General features: G+C 40.0%; 1 non-coding gene across 1 annotated transcript; it reads right to left on the reverse strand.

Moving 5' to 3' along the window:
* Positions 1–17,334: 17,334 nt before the first annotated feature.
* Trnaa-ugc lies at positions 17,335–17,399 on the reverse strand. Its single transcript has one exon. It is a non-coding gene; the product is annotated as a tRNA-Ala (tRNA).
* Positions 17,400–17,823: the final 424 nt, after the last annotated feature.

Consider the following 17,823-nt stretch of genomic DNA (forward strand, 5'->3'; position numbering starts at 1 on the left):
ACTAATCCCTTTCAATGTTCCTTCCTAATTCCAAGGACAGTCATTACATTAAGAATGCATTCTTTCCTTCCCCTTGTCTACTTGTGTTTTATAATACCACATTTCTATCACTTCTACTGGAGCCTTAGAAACAGATGGCCAGAGTTCAAAATCACTCTTGACATTTTATCAGGCTAGAGTCTCTAAGCCACAATTTTTTTTCCTCCTAGTTTATGAAGATAATGATTCTAAGCTGATCGAATAGGTAATTATGATGATTAAAGAAAAACATTATGTAAAACCCATAACATATTGACTGGCACATACTAAGTGCTCAATGGGTGAAAGATGTCACAACTATTAATATTATTACTGGTGTGATACACTAGTATGCTGGGGCCTACTCAAAGAACAATATCTTCTTGTTTTCATCCCTTGGTAAATTTAGTCCCCTCTCACAGGGGAGCTGAGTCTAAACATGTGACTTGACTTAGCCAATGAAACTTTAGCAGGAGGAAAAGAAGGCTTGATAAATATTTGCAAAAATGAGGTTTGTTTTCATGGAGAACTCCCTCTTAAATCCCAGATGTCATATGGTGAGGAAATTTAGCCATTCTCTCGAGAAGAATCATGTGCAGATGATGAGAAGCCAAGTTCAGGAAAGCTAAAATGTCGGAGTTGGACCCCTGTTCAACACTATTAGCACCACAAACAGTGAAAGAGTTGCCCCCAGGACTGTGAGAACCAATCAGTCATTGTTATCTATGATAACAAATACCAGTCAAGAAAAATCCCCAGCTTAGAAAATGGGTTTTATGCAACTGATGAAGAGAGCTGGGCAACAGTAATGAAGAACATGAACTTTGGAGTCAGATCAGATATGGGTTGGACCCATTACCAAATATATGACTGTGGGTAAATGAGCTCTCATTTCTAAGCCTCGATTTTATCATATGTGCATGCAAGTAATAGTAGCTACTTCCTAAGGTTGTTATGAGGATTAAGAAATGCTTAGTTTGGTGCCAGATGCATGGCTGGCCTTTTAAAATTATGAGTAATATTCATTATTACTGTCTCACTGAGGTGGAAGTAGAAGCATGATGGTGTTTTCCAAATGGTAGGAAATCTTGTTCATAACAACTTGGTAGAAGGCAGTGCCCAATTCTGTGGCCCTAAGGATATACCTAGCAGCTGAAGAAACCATTGCTACCCAGGTCATGTCTGCTATGGCTGCTAAGGTAAATGTTCAGGGCTGTGCACACTCTTTATTCCTTGGCTTCAGGAAAATACTGATGTCGAGTTTTCACAGGTGCTTTAGAGTTACTCACTGGTGACCTTTTTGCAGCCACCTGTTCTTGTTTTTCTTTTGCACGGGGTTAGAAGAGGTAATGCTGACCCCAGCAAACCTGATTTAGTTCCAGGAATCTGACACCAGAGAGTAGGAACACACAACACCTACCCACCAGTAACAAGAAGTTTGTCAAAACAAACACATGAAGAGCAAGTATGGAGAGATCCAGCCACCACACATCACTGAGGCAGTCAGCTTCAGTCCTAACCAAAGGGCAAGGTCATCCAAAAATTCCTCAAAACATCTAGTCTGCGAGAAGGTGAGCTGAGAATCTGTGTCAGAAGATAGGCCTCCAGAAAATGCCTATCAGAAGCTTGCCTGAAAGGTCTGAGTTTGAAAGATACCAAGGTTGAGCATGGGGTAGTCGTAAACCTCAAACATCTGTGTTCCACAGCCCCTAATTCATAATGTCCTTAGGGGAAAGTATAGTATCACCTTTACTGGCAGCATAGGCAAGGAAGTACTATCTTCTGAGTAACTTAGAAACATCTGTAGGCAATGATGAAACATAGTTGCCCAGACTTCTGGGACTGGAGAGATTATTGATACTTATAGCCCTTATTGTCTTGCCTGGAATCTCTCTAGGCCTTTGAACTTACTCTGGCTAATTGCCTCCTTCTCTCTCATCTTAGGACCCTTTAGTTTACTGGACCCTGTGTGCTCTTGGCAGGCTGACTTGTGTTTCATTAAGTCAGCTCCTCCTTCCTCCTGCCATCCCAGTGGTGTCTCCCTGTCCTCATTCATACTTTTCATCAGATCTGGCAGCTTGTGTGAAATTCCTGACATCCCAATTGGTGCCCTCAGATGTATAGATTGACAAGAGAACCTCTGTTCAATCCACAGAGTCTCCCAAATTAGGGAGCAAGTAAAAATGGGGATTCCTGGCTAAGTCAGGACCAAAGTAACAGAAAGGCAGGTGCTTCAAGAAGCCAAGAGACTCTACAGGAAAGGAAAAAATGAGGTAACTGTACAGGGAAGAGAAAAAAAGACCTACAAGAAGCAAGGGATGAGAGTAGGCAAGCACTGGCAAGGGACACAAGCAGGAAAGAGAGCTCCACAATTCAGCCCAGCTCCTCCTCCAAGGTGAGTTAAAGGGGAATTATAAAAAGCACTCTGAGAGTTGGGAAGGTGGGGAGGGAAGTTATTCATTTAACTGTAACCCTTCTGTAAAAAAAAATTTCTTTTAAAAGCATTCTGAGCTGGGCACCAGTAACTCACATCTGTAATCCTAGCTACTCAGGAGGCTGAGATCTGAGGGTCGCCGTTCAAAGCCAGCCTGGGCAGGAAAAGCCATGAAACGCTTTTCTCCAATAAACAACTCAGAAAACCGGAAGTGGTGCTGTAGTTCAAGTGGTAGAGTGCTAGCCTTGAGCTGAAGAGCTGAGGGACAGCGCACAGGCCCAGAGTTCAAGCCCCATGATCGACAAAACAACAACAACAACAAAAGTGTATAGAACATGGAAGGTGTCATCTCCACACATTTTTCCAGGTTAAATCCTCTGCACACAGGGTAGTAGAATGTCTGTTCTAGTTGAGACTATTATTTTATTACAAATAAGATATACTTTTGTGGCTAAATGTAACCAGAGGGCTTTGTGTTTCATGATTATATAATAGTGACCAAGATGACACATGCATGAAATTTCATCCAAAAGTGGAGGTCAAGAGACAGGTGCCAAGATGAAATTTCTTCTTTTTTGGGGGGGGGAGAGGGGGGTAGTCATGGGGCTTGAATTCTGGGCCTGAGTCCTATCCCTCAGCTCTTCAGCTCAAGGCTAGCACTCTACCACTTGAGCCACAGAACCACTTCCAGTTTTCTGGTGGTTAATTGGAGATAAGAGTCTCATAGACTTTCCTGCCCAGGCTGGCTTTGAACTGGGTTCCTCAGATCTCAGCCTCCTGAGTAACTGTGATTGCAGGTGTGGACAATGCCTGGCCCCAAGATGAGATTCAATAGCAATCATATTTAAAAAAAAAATTAATGACCACACCACAACCAATTCCACTTGTTCAATGTATTGGTTAGGAACTTACAGATCCAGGGCAAGCCTGTAAGAGCCAGAGGTGAGAAGACAGGAATGGAGAAACAACTCAAGACAGAAGATGGGGTTTGTGATGTTTGGTGACTTCTGTGATTGCTTGGCTTGGAGAAGCCCTTCCTTGGCATGCTTCTGTTTTCTTTTCTCCTTTCTCCAAGATTTTCTGCCTACTGATTGAGGCCATATAACTTTTCGCATTGCTAACTTCAGGCCTGAGACCAGAAGATTTTCACGCTCATTTAAATCAGGAGAATCCTTCATTTGAAAGAAGTTGTTGACACTAAAGAACCAATACAAAACATCCTTGTGCTAGTAGGTCATATTTAGAACCAATAATAAGAAACAAACTTGAAATCAGGTAGATGAAGACCAAAAAAAAAATATATTTCTATTATTGAAAGAGCTACTGAAGACTATAGCTTAAATGCAAGTTTCCAACCTGGATGTGTCTACAGCACATCTGACAAACCCTAAATCACCTATGAGAGTCTGCCCTAGTAAAACTTTAGCACAAAGGAACAAAGGAGATGAGAATACATGACCTCTGACCTCAGAGGCAGAAAATCTCAAAGCCAGAGGGGAGCAGAGTGGGCAAACCTGTCATTCACAGACATTTCTTCTGAATTCTCCTGTCAGAGAAATCATTTCTTTGAGGAAAAGAGAAAGAAGGGGCAGAAGCATTAAAAAAAACACCACATTCCACCTATAAGGAAATGAGGAATAAATGACTTAGGTTGTATTAGCTGCTGCCTCATGGGTCTTACTGTTGAATGGATCAGAGCTGCACTTCTCTAGAAGTTGAGGATAAGTTAAGTGTTGGCTCACATATTCCTCACTTCTCACCCATTGTGTGTCTTGAGCTGGCTCAGCTAAGAGCTCCTTGTATATACGCAACTTGCTGCTATCATATCTCATGGTACTTTGGCAGATCGAATCTCTGGGAATTGACAGCAGCTTTCCAGACTCTGAGGGGGGGCTGCTGTTGCCTGTCCCTGGCTGAGTTCCTGGCAGCCCCACTGTCTCCTCTGCACAGTCCAGCCCTCCATCAATGAACGTATCTGTGCACACAGCTGTGCCATGCCTGTCTCCCAGTCTTCCCTAGGGAAGCCAGGAAGGGCAGGGTGAAGCAAGGCAGCTCCCTTGGTTTCAGCCTCATTTAGAAGAAAGACTTTCTGAGCTCCAACTTTCCTCTAGCCACACTATCCAACTGTGCACCCCTTTGGAATCCAAAATCAGTCCACTGGGCCTTGTTTTGAATTGGCTCCAGAAATAGCCATTTGTTTATTTCCTGGGAAAGTTAATAACAACAACAACAAATGGTGATATTTACAAACCGGGAGGAAGAATTGAGGATAGAACTGTGATTCATATTACTGGAAATTTACTTCCAGGTCCCTTCAAAAAAGGAAGTTTGTAATTTTACTGTGCAGGACAAGAGGATGGTCATAAATTCACCAGATAAACAAGAGTTACTTTCTCTCTAAAAGTGCATGTGACACAAGGCATGGATATGCCATGTGTAAAGATATGTGTACATAATACTATATAATATATACAGCCAGGCGCCGGTGGCTCACGCCTGTAATCCTAGCTACTCAGGAGGCTGAGATCTGAGAATCGCGGTTCAAAGCCAGCCCGGGCAGGAAAGACTGTGAGACTCCTATCTCCAATAAACCACTAGAAAACCGGAAGTGGCGCTGTAGCTCAAGTGGTAGAGCGCTCGCCTTGAGCTGAAGAGCTGAGGGACAGCGCCCAGGCCCAGAGTTCAAGCCCCATGACCGACAAAAAAAAAACAACTATATAATATATAAAAATATGCATTCAAATATGTTACTACATATTGCAGTACCATATACAAGTATGTATATCATTATTTATATATATATGTATATATATATATATATATATATATGACTCTCTTGACTCAGTGGGTATGTTTGTATGTTTGTACCAGAATAAGAACATCCTTAAATCATGAAAAGTTTTAGAAATATACAAGAAATTAAATGTAGTTTGATACAAAGAAGAATTTCAATGGAAGTAAAAAGAATACTTCCTTCTAGTAAATTGATACTCTATGTTCTTATAAAAGTTGAAATGAAAATAATAAAGACAACCAAAACCACATAAAGATATAAAGAACTGATTGAATCAGCAACAACATTGTTACTGTAATTAAACTCTTATATTTAAGTGGGATCTTGCAGACTGCCAAGATAAAAAGAGAAACATCTGGAAAAGCAAATGATTATTGAGAACTATGCATTATGAAAGATTCAAAAGATGTAAAAAAAAAACATAATTATTAGCCTTAAGAAGAAAAGATACTTATTAAAAATATTCAGCAGAGGTGCCAGGCACTGGAGGATCACACCTGTAATCCTAGCCTCTCAGGAATCTGAGGTCTCAGGACCACAGTTTAAAGCCATCCAGGGCAGTTAAATTTGAGACTCTTATTTCCCAGTAACCATCAAAAGGATTAGAGTACCAACCATGGCTCAACTGTTAGAGTACCAACCATGAGTGAAAAGCTAGGGAGACTATGCTGGCCCTGAGTTTAGTACTGATTGTAAAAATATATATTTATACATAATGTTATACATAAATAAATGTATACATACATAAATATATATTTATTTATACACAATTTTTCAAAAGTGGAAGTAAGATTAGGGATGTCTGACTGGATTCACATTCTTTTGAGACAATCAGACAATCAGTATCAGTATGGTTTGTAAGGTAAAGCCATGCCATAACAAGTCTGCTTTCCGTGACTCTGCGAAGATGTCCTAATTTTTGGCTTCTTAAAGAGATTTCTTAATAATACAAAGGTGAGAGAAGTAGGACAAGATGGCAGAAGCTTCTGCTTCTTCCATTTGACTCTAAGAGTCAGAAGAATCAAGGCAACAAAAGAGAGACTATATTCTGAGGAGAGAAAGGAAAAGAGTAGCAGGAACCGTAAAAGAAGGACATGATAGTATAAAGCATGGAGAAACAGAAAAGTAACAGAGTATTGTTGGTAACAAAAGCAACAGAGTAAAGTGGGGCGGGGGGGGGGGGGGGGAGGGAGAGCTAAAGTAGTGTGGAAAGGAGCTAAACCACTGCTACAGGTAAGTTATCCAGCCCAGGTGACAGACTGGTAGAGTAAGCCATATAGCAAGTCCACAAACTTTAAACCCAGTGTGGGGAATTAGTGTATCTGTGACTTCTTCTGAGTGGCAGGCTAGAAATAGAGAAGGAAGAATTTCTTTTTGTTCTCCATATCTCAGAAAGCTATAGCAAGGGACCATTTTGATAAAGGGCCTATTGTTTGAAACTACCATTGTTTAAGCTCTGGGAACTTGAAAACAAGAAATAATTATGTCTCAGAGAGTCTTGGAACACCCTGACACAGTCACGAGAGATGAATATAGGAAGGATCAGGTCTGATATGGAACTTCAGAGATATTTAAGCAGGAAGGGACTCAAGCAGGGTAGAGTGGTTGATGGTTCTGTACTGCCTTGTGAGAAGATCACTACTGAAACAAAATAACAGGCATAGAAATGGAGGAACAAAGAGTGAACAAATGCAGCAGCTGTACTCACTAGGCACTATGTGGAAATGAACTATACAATTTGTTGGTGGGTATGGAAGGAATAAATTGGGAGAGACAGAGAGAGGGAAAGGTGACATTGTCAAAAAAGAAATGTACTCATTAACTGACTTACATAACTGTAACCCCTCTGTACATCACCTTTATAATAACAATAATTTTTTGTTTGGTTGGTTTTTTTTTGGGTCCGGTTGTGGGCCTGAACTCTGGGCCTGGGCGCTGTTTCTCAGCTCTTCAGCTCAAGGCTAGCGCTCTACCACTTGAGCCACAGCACCACTTCCAGATTTTTTCTTTTTGTTTATGTGGTGCTGAGGAATCGAACCCAGGGCCTCAGGCATGCAAGGCAAGCGCTCTACCACTGAGCCACCTTCCCAGCCCCAACAATAATTTTTTTAAGAAACAAAAAACTAAGCTTGTGACTGACAGAATACTTGGCCACTGCCTGTGGACCACATATGTTTTCTGCCTAGTGAGACGGAGTGGTCTGAATTTAGGCCCTGAGAATCACATGATTCTCAGAAGCCTCCCTCTCACAGGCTGAAGAACTGCTGAGCAGAGGTTGAACGGACTGAGAACACTTTATGGGAGCTGCCTCCTGGTTTATGTTTGATTCCTCCTGGTTGATGTTTGATGCCGAGTAGAACTGTGAGACCTGAGCCCAGAAGCTGTAGATTACACAATTTCTCCAGATTCTTTCCATGTAGAGAGTGGTGACATGCTGGTCAGGGTCTAAATGAACTGAGCTGTCTCCCAGGTATATGTGTGTTCTGTCAGGTGAGAGTGAGAACTCTGATCCCACAACCCACAGATTCTGTGATTTTTCTCAACCTCCTTCCTCCCACAGGATGGCAAATTGCTTGGTGGAATATAACCAAACTGAGGCTGGCTGGTAGAGTCCTTCTGTGACTCAGTTCTTTACCACCAATACAGAACTTAGTCTCCCTCCAATAGCTGATGTTTTAGATTTGAATGCTTGCTGTCCCAGGGAAACAAGAATTGGAGGGTTTGTAGAACAACAGCCCTGAAGTGGACAATTTACCCTTGATTTGTCCTGCTCTCAATCTATATATATTAACAATATACCCTAGGAACTAGCTTGTTTTCTTCTATCACAGTAGCAGTGGGAATCGAGCCTGATGTCCTGAACATATTGGCAAATATTTGTTTACTAAACTATAACTCCAACCCAGTGGTGAGAAACTATAACTCAACCCTGCCACTACAAAGTCCTACTAGAGGGAACACTTGAACTGAGAGACTTCAAGTGATTAAAAAAAACTTTCAGCCAATGATTTGGCCTGTTACTCACAAATCCCAATGCAGAAACACAAATATGAAAAGACAAGGCAATATGACTGCTCCGAAAGCCAACAATTCTACAAGAATGAATGCTAAATTGATGGTAAAGCAAATTAAATCCAAAGAATTCAAAAGGATAATTATAAGGCTGTTCAATGAATTACAGAGCAAACATGTAAAGAAAGGAATAAACTGAAAGATAATACAAATTAACATCTGAGTTAAATAAGGAAGACAATGCAGGATATGAAAGAGGAATTCATATCCTGGTGGCTCATATGCGGGCTTTTGCCTACAATCCTAGCTACTTGGGAGAATGGCAATCAAAAAGATTACAGCTCAACACTAGACCAGGCAGAAAAACCTGAAGGACTCCATCTCATTGTAAGAAACTGGGTGTGGCAGAGTATGTCTGTCATTCCAGTTAAAATAAGAAGCATAAAACAGGCAGATTACAGTCCAGTTTAGGTCCAGGCCAAAACTGAAGAGTTACATCTCAAAACTAATTTATGTGAAACAAGACTGGAAATGAAGCTTAGCAGGGCAGCACAGTACCTGCCTAATAAGTGCAAAGCTCTGAATTCTAACTCCAGTACTGCCTAATAAGTGCAAAGCTCTGAATTCTAACTCCAGTATGAGAGACACACAGAGAGACACAGAGAGACAGAGACAGACAGACAAACAGACACACACACACACACACACACACACACACACACACACACACACACACACACACACACACACACACACACACACAGAACACACAGAAACAGAATGTAACAAAGCTACAAAATCCTAAAGGAAAATGTAACTGGAATGCTGGAAATGAAAAAGTCAGCTGAAAAAACAAACCAAACAACAACAAAAACCAGAATTCATTGAAAGCCACATCAATATAGTTTGGATCATCAATAACTGACTGCAGATGATCAATTCTTCAATAGTTAAATATAGATTATCAGGGCTTGAAAACAAAAGGAACATTCAGATCAAGAAAATAATAAATAATGAAAAAAAATCATGCAAGAACTGTGGGGCACAATCAAAAGACTAAAACTACAAATCATACAAATAAAGTAGTAACAATTAAAGTCACATAAAATATACTCAATAAAATAATGGCAGAAAATTTCTCAAATCTTGAGAATTATAGTTAGCTAGATACAGGAGACTTTTAGGACATCAAAAGACAAGACTATAAAAGAACCTCTTTACATCATATATAGTTAAAACTAAAAGTATACAGAAAAAGGAAAGAACATTGGAAGCTGCCAGAAAGAATTACCAAGTATATGTAAAAGTAAAGTTGCTCAGTTGTAGAGTGCTTGCCTTGCATGCCTGAAGCCCTGGGTTCGATTCCTCAGCACCACATAAGCAAAAAGAAAAAAGCCGGAAGTGGCACTGTGGCTCAAGTGGTAGAGCACTAGCCTTGAGCTGAAGAGCTAAGGGACAGCGCCCAGACCCAGAGTTCAGGCCTCATGACCGGACCCAAAAAAAAAAGTAAAACAATTGGACTAATAACAGATTTGTCAACAGAAAGCCTAAGTGTAAGAAGGGCATGGAAAAATACATCACAAACCTTGCAAGAAAACATCTGCCAACTTAGATCACTGTATCCAGCAAAGCTATTTTTCATGAATGAACAAGAAATAAAAGTCACAAGAAATATTAAAGGAACACCAAGCGCTGGTGGCTCACGCCTATAATCCTATTACTCAGGAGGCTGAGATCTGAGGATCTTGGTTCAAAGCCAGCTGGGCAGGAAAAGTACATGAGACTCTTATCTCCAATAAACCACTAGAAAACCAGAAGTGGTACTGTTGCTCAAGTGGTAGAGTGCTCGCCTTGAGCTGAAGAGTGCAGGGACAGCGCCCAAGCCCAGAGTTCATGCTCCATGACTGACCAAAAAAAGAAAAAAGAAATATTAAAGGAATTATGACCACGAAGGCAGCACTGCATAAGATACTCAAAGGAATCCTAAACATAGTAGAGAAGATAACACAAACACAAAAATATAAGGAATAATTAATATGAGTAGAAAAGTAGATAAACATGAGGATTAGGAATCAAATATTGAACAATAAATAATTACTATCTTTCAATAATAGCTCTTGATATACTAATGTGTTTTGACTTGAGACCATTAAAAATGTCAGCCTTGAACAAAAAATTAAGCAATAATATGAAGCCTTGAATTCCAGTACCAGAATAAAAGCAAAGCAAAACAAACATCCTAAGAATTCTACCAAATAACTCTTAGACCTAATAAACACCTTCAGCCAAGTAGCAAGACATAAAATCAACACACAAAAATCAGTAATTTTCAATATACCAGAAAGAAATAGTATAAGAAAGAAATCAAGTAAGTAATCTCATTTACAATAGCATCAAAAAAAAACTAGGAACAAACTTTAACTAAGGAAATGAAAGGCCTTTATAAAAATGAAAAATATCCTGGGTGCTGGTGGCTCATGCCTGTAATCCTAGCTACTCAGAAGGCTAAGATCTGAGGATCTCAGTTCAAAGCCAGGATGGATGGGCAGGAAAGTCTGTAAGACTCTTCAAATAACCACTAGAAAACTGACAGTGGCACTGTGGCTCAAGTGGTATAGTGCTAGCCTTGAGCTGAAGAGCTCAGGGACAGCACCCAGCCCAGAGTTCAAGTCTTACAATCAACAAAAAAGAAAGAAAGAAAGAAAGAAAGAAAGAAAGAAAGAAAGAAAGAAAGAAAGAAAGAAAGAAAGAAAGAAAGAAAGAAAGAAAGAAAGAAAGAAAGAAAGAAAGGAAAGAAAGGAAGAAAGAAAGGAAGAAAGAAAGAAAGAAAGAAGGAAAGAAAGAAGGAAAGGAAGAAAGAAAGGAAAGAAAGAAGGAAGGAAAGAAGGAAAGAAAGAAAGAAAGAAAGAAAGAAAGAAAGAAAGAAAGAAAGAAAGAAAGAAAGGAAGGAAGGAAGGAAGGAAGGAAGGAAGAAAGAAAGAAAGAAAGAAAGAAAGAAAGAAAGGAAGGAAGGAAGGAGGGAGGGAGGGAAGAAGGGACGGTGGGAGGGAGGGAGGGAGGGAGGGAGGGAGGGAGGGAGGGAGGGAGGGAGGGAAGAGAGAAAAATATAAAACTTTGAAGAAATAAATTGAAGAAGACAGAAGACAGTAGAACATGGAAGATTTCCATATTCACAGATTGGCAGAATTAACATTGTAAAAATGGCTGTACTACTAAAAGCAATCTATAAATTCAATGCACCATTTAAAAAATTCTAATATTATTTTTCACAGAGTTTTTAGAAAATCAATTCTAAAACTCAGATGAATAGCTAAATCAATTCTGAGCAAAAAGAAAAATGTTGGCGATATCACAATACTAAACTTAAAACTATACTATAGAGTCATCATAACACAAACAAGATGGTATTAGCACAAAAAAAGACATGTAGACCAAATAAATAGAAGAACCAGAAATAAGCCTAGCAGATACAGCCATCTAATCTATAACAGATGTGCCAAAATTTTTGTTGGAGAAGCAGGAGAAGAGATAATAAAGGATATGGGGGGGGGGGGGCAGGGGGAGGCTGGGAAGGGATGGGAAGGGGAAACAAAGGAGGAGGCTACAATGCTTTGTAAGAAATGTACTCACTATCTTGCCCATGTAATTGTAACCCCTCTGTACAGTATTTTCACAATAAAAAAAAGAAGTAAAAAAAACAAAAAAGGATAATTGAGGGAGGAATTTCATCAGAGTATATTATATGCAGGAATGGAGCTATCACAATGAAAATTCTTTTTATAATTGATATACAATAATAAAATAGCTTAAACATATCATCATAACCAAATGTTTACAATGTTTACAAATGTTTACATGTTACAATAACTTCCTTCTTTTGGGTGGTGACTGGGTACTTGAAACTTTGGCCTCCAAGTGGGATATGAAATGTGTCCCCTACCTCTAGAGTCTTTTGATACAAACAAGAAATATATTGACCTTCCATGAAGACAGGTCAAACTGCTGTTTTACTCTGTTATACAGGAACAGAGGTTCCTGTATAACAAGCTGTTCTGAGAAAATGTCAACCCGAAGAGCAACCAAGGAACAAGGACTACACCACTTCAGTTTCCTAAGTAAATGCAAGGTGTCTGAAGATGGCAAACCTGTTGGCCTTACATTGTGATGTGTCATCTAGATGACAACGTTCCAGGGCAACTTAACCAGAAAAGCAAGAATTGAAACACGAAGAGTAAGGAGATAGATTGGTTCTTAATTTATTTTAGTTTTTATTTGTTTTGTTCTGTTTGTGCAATGCTGGGGATAGAACCCAAAGGTTTTCACATGTGTGAAGGGCAACTGCCCTTCTACAGGACCACCTTGTTCTCAATTATTGAAAAAAGGCACGAATTAGGTTGAGAAGTGGGTACTCACAATCTTAAGAAATTGTGGCCTTAAAAAGCACTGATTTTAGACAAGTGCATTTTCTTTAAAACAGTCCATTCTAGAACTGCTGTTGGACTTCAGTTTCCTTAGGAACACCCCCTCCCCCCAAAAAATCTCGTTTCCTTCCAGCTGGTCTCTTACTTTCTTCAAGGGAATGTCTGGGAACATCTCTTATGAAAAATGTCTTCAGGGCTGGGAAGGTGGCTCAGTGGTAGAACACTTGCCTTGCATGCATGAGGCCCTGGGTTCAATTCCTCAGCACCACATAAGCAGAAAAAAAAAGCCAGAAGTGGCGCTGTGGCTCAAGTGGTAGAGTGATAGCCTTGAGCTGAAGAGCTGAGGGACAGCACCCAGACCCAGAGTTCAGGCCCCATGACTGGACCCTCCCCCCCCCCAAAAAAAATGTCTTCATCCACTCATTCTGAAGGATTAAGCAGCTGCTGAGGAGAGATCATTTCCATTCACCTGTTCTTTTCTGTGACTTGACATTACTACCTCCCATTTCTACTCCAGTCACCATTTTAAAGTCACTTACAAATAGAAGGCAGACCCCAACAGACTCTAAGATGACTGATATAGTTGGTATTTTTCCTCATACAAGAACATCCTATCAGAAATTTGCCTGCAGGGAGGCTAGCTCTTTTGATAGAAAACTTTCTCTCTGATGATGATGACAATCTGTTAGCTTAACAAGACTTCAAGGGACTAGCCAGGAAATTATAGAAAAGGGTTTATCCCAAGTTTTTACTGCAAATAATACCTACCAAACGTAGCAGAGAGTCACAGCTTTTCAGAACAGCATCTACACATGCACATTTAACAAGCACCACATAGCACTTACATGTCAGGCCCTGCTCAAATAATATCCCTCATCCACTGGAGCCATGTCTACTCCTTCTGCTTTTACAGGTGGTTTTTTTTTTCCTTCCCAGATAAGGCCTCCAAATGAGAGATTCAGACTGTAATGTTCCTACCTTGTTGCTAGTTTCCAAAGTTGCTAGGATTATAGCCATGCACCACAATGCCTGGACCTCATAACTCTCTGAAAGAATTCTTATTATCCCTATCTGGATAATAAAGAGATCGAATTATTGAGAAGTTAATTTGTCTACACTTTTGTTTAAGTAATGGAGGCAAGATATGAAGCCAGCAAGTCTAGTCCTAGAGACCAGCTCTTACTCAATGGGCTAGCAGTTCTCAAACATCAGAATGTGTCAGAGTTCCCTGGAGATCTTGTTAAAACACAAAACTGGGCTCCATCCCTGAAGACTCTGGTTCCATACTTATGGGTTGTGGATACAAGAATCTGAATTGTTAACAAGTTCCCAGATGATTTCTAATGCTGTTGAGTCTAGAGCCACACCTATACTGTGTAAGTCATCCATTGTGAACCTTCTGGGCCCTGTCCCTTGTGCCTCCTGCTTACGCTGCTGTTATTGATGCCTGCACATCAGAGGTTTTGCCTGTTTTCTCCATGTGATACAGATATGCAAGTGCTAATGAGCTAGCATGGGAATCTCTGCTCTACTTGGAATCACTGGATCTCCATCTCAGCCATACGCTAGAATCATCTGAGGTATTTCCCAAACTACTGATATCCAGAGGCCTAGCCACAAATATTCTGATTTTATTGGGAGAGCCTTTGAACGTAACTGCTCTGTAACTTTATTTTATTTATTTATTTTTTTGCAGCTTGAACTGTGGGCCTGGGTGCTGTCCCTCAGCTCTTCAGCTCAAGGTTAGTGCTCTACCACTTGAGCCACAGTGCCACTTCCCCTTTTCTGGTGGCTTATTGTAGATAAGAGTCTAATGGACTTTCCTGCCCGGGCTGGCTTTGAACTGGGATCCTCAGATCTCAGCCTCCTGAGTAGCTAGGATTACAGGTGTGAGCCCCTGACGCCCTACTTGTAACCAGTCTTTAAAGAGTCTACAATGTGCACAGCAGTTTGAAGAACACTTCTGTAAATTCTTTACACTTCCACAAGCTATGCATTTTCTGATGATCAATTGCTAATCAATTGATGGTAAAGCCTCAGTCCTCAGGGTTTGTCAATGATTCTCTCTAAAACAATGATAAAATTCACCAGCCAGAGATTACCTATGTAGGCTACCTGATTAGTTCTTCCGGTAAATGTTTTAGCCGTAGGGCACAATTGGGTTTTGCTTTTGTCTGTTACCAAGTGAGTGCCCTACCTAACAGGCCAAGTGAACTGTTCCAGACTCAGATGATAACTTGATTTTGGCAGGCTGTTGGAATTCTCTTTTGTGTTCTCCCAAATTTGGAATGGTTTGTATTATGGAAGGATCCTCTGTTGCATGAAGGAATTCCTGGCAAGTTTTCTTGAACATGCACTTTAAAATGATATCTGACTTGCCCTAACTATTAAATGAAGGTCTGAGCCTTCACAGTACTAGCTTAAACAGCCCCTGACACTGGTAGAAGCATCTCTCAAAGACATCCATTTGTTCTCACTTTCGGCTGATCAACACTTCCCCCATTGAGTTCCTTAGTTAATTCCACTGCCCCCATAGTAGTGGTGAGTGATAGCCTTGCAGAAATCATCAAGTTGTTTCCATAGACCTCTATTACCAAAACAAACATGCAGAAGATTAAAGGAATAAAATTAGGTGATAGTTTCTTTTGATAGGGAAAACCCCATCCAAGTTATCCATTCATTAATCTTCATAAAAGCTTCTTGAGACAACAAAATGAATTTCACTCATCAGGTTAGCAGAGATGAACTGCCTTGCACATCTCCGGAACGTATGGTAATTTTTTTCCTAGCATAAACCTAAACCCAGATTACTTGGGAGAAAATGTATTAAGACAACAAGACCACTTTTTATAAAAAAGTTTTTCTGCCAGTGTTCCCCTCATATTGCTGGTGCTCACATGCAGTTTCTACCCATCTCTTATATATCCACTCATAAGAGATTATAGGTGTCAACTTTTGACTAGACCTCAGATCTATAAACAGTGCATAGGACTCAGAGTTCAAAGGCCTTAAGATTTGGAGTTGGTGGTGATAGACTTCAAATAGAAGTCTTCTTGCCTGAGAGTTTACTCATTGTTTAGAATGTCACTTCTCACAAAAAGTAAAATTTGAAGCTGGGCGCTGGTGGCTCACGCCTGTAATCCTAGCTATTCAGGAGGCTGAGATCTGAGCATCTCGGTTCAAAGACAGCCCAGGCAGGAAAGTCCGTGAGACTCTTGTCTCCAATAAACCACTAGAAAACCGAAAATGGCACTGTGGCTCAAGTGGTAGAGCGCTAGACTTGATCTGAAGAGCACAGGGACAGTGACCAAGCCCAGAGTTCAAGCCCTACGACCGACCAAAAAAAAAAAAAAAGGTAAAATTTGAGCTCTATATTGAAAGAGTTAACCCTATGATAGAGATACAGGGTAAGGGAGAAATTAGACAAGTAACTTAAAAGATAAAATCTGATGATTACTTATATTCAGACAATGAAAGAAAAATTAAAGAAAATATCCCAACTCTCGGTATGGACAAATGGGTTGGTTTCTTAACCACAGACTAAGCATGCAAGACAAATAATGATTCAGGTGTGTATGTGTGTGTGTGTTTCAAGACACCACAGTGCCAGCAAGACAGGACAAGGATAAAAAATATGGAAAGAAGAGCATTTTTTTCCTGGCCAGCCAGGCAATCAGTGATATTTCCCCCTACACCTAAAGGTGTTTGCCAAGTTGTAAGCATTGGTACAGAAGCTGAGAAAATAAACTACACTTTGAAATTTTCAAAGGGACAATGAAACAAAAACAATAAAACTTAAGAGCTCACCGGGAAGGAGAACCCCAAAGAAGCCAATAAACTCAGATTTCTAGATAAGCCCGCTGAAGAACTGTACCCTCAAAATAAAAGCCAACCAGAAATGAGCCAAAACCTTACCTCAAATGAAAACAGTTCCAGTCTGGGTTAAAATGATCTCCCTCTTCCTCAACCTTCTCTGACAACAAAAATTCTGTAGAGAAAGAAAAAATATGTAGAGCCTTCATGTATCACCTCTGGTTTTCAATAAAAAGCTTACAAGGTTAAACTGTAAGATGAAACTAATGACTAAAGATCCAGACAGGAAAAAAAAGTAATTCAGATATTAGAGTTAACAAGTACTGATGTTGAAATGACTTTGATGAATATATTTAAATTATAACCATTTTTCCAGTTTATTATTTTCCAGAATAGTAGGTTTTTTTTTATATTTTTATTTTTGTTGCTCATGACATTTGAACTCAGGGCACTGTCTCTGAGCTTGCTTTTTTTGCTCAAGGCTAGCACTCTACAACTTTGAGCCAAAGCAGGTTTTCTGGATGTTTTCTGGTTTCCTTCCCAGTCTGGCTTCAAACTGAGACCCTCAGATCTCAACCTCCTGAGTAGCTGGGATTACAGGTATGAGTCACCAGCACACAGTTTAAGAATAGCAGTTTTAAAAATGAATGAAGATGATGTGGAAGAAGTGAGAAATTACAAAACAGGGGAAATGTTTCACATATTTTTTTTTTTTAGGGGGGTCCGGTCGTGGGGCCTGAACTCTGGGCCTGGACGCTGTCCCTCAGCATTTCAGCTCAAGGCTAGCGCTCAACCACTTGAGCCACAGTGTCACTTCCGGCTTTTTTTTCTTTTTGCTTATGTGGTGCTGGGGAATCGAACCCAGGGCCTCCTGCATGCAAGGCAAGCGCTCTACCACTGAGCCACCTTCCCAGCCCATGTTACACATCTTGATGGAAAGGTATAGTATCTAGAGGTACTATGGTACTGATGCTTTATAGGTGTTTACTTCTGTTAAAACTTATCAAATTTCACATTTTGAATAACCCAGACATAAATAAGAAATCAGTTTATTGCATGAATTCCCTCAATAAAGTTTTAAACTCAATTAAAAATAAATTTCAAAAAAACAAAATAATTCTTAAGTTAAAATTAATTTAATCTTGAGGCAGACCTACAGAATGGCTGAGGAAGGAAATGTATAAACTGGATAGGAGATAGAAAATAACCCATTTTCGGTTCCACTTATACTTAGGGCCCTGTTTCCTACCCATATCAGTCTTGTTCATTGCACTGTTTCCTGATATGAAGTTTCCAGCTTTATGTGGTTCCTATAAAACAATCTATTTAGA

The sequence above is a fragment of the Dipodomys spectabilis genome, unplaced genomic scaffold, assembly GCF_019054845.1.
Source record: "Dipodomys spectabilis isolate Male_0828 unplaced genomic scaffold, ASM1905484v1 ptg000026l, whole genome shotgun sequence".
NCBI lineage: Eukaryota > Metazoa > Chordata > Mammalia > Rodentia > Heteromyidae > Dipodomys > Dipodomys spectabilis.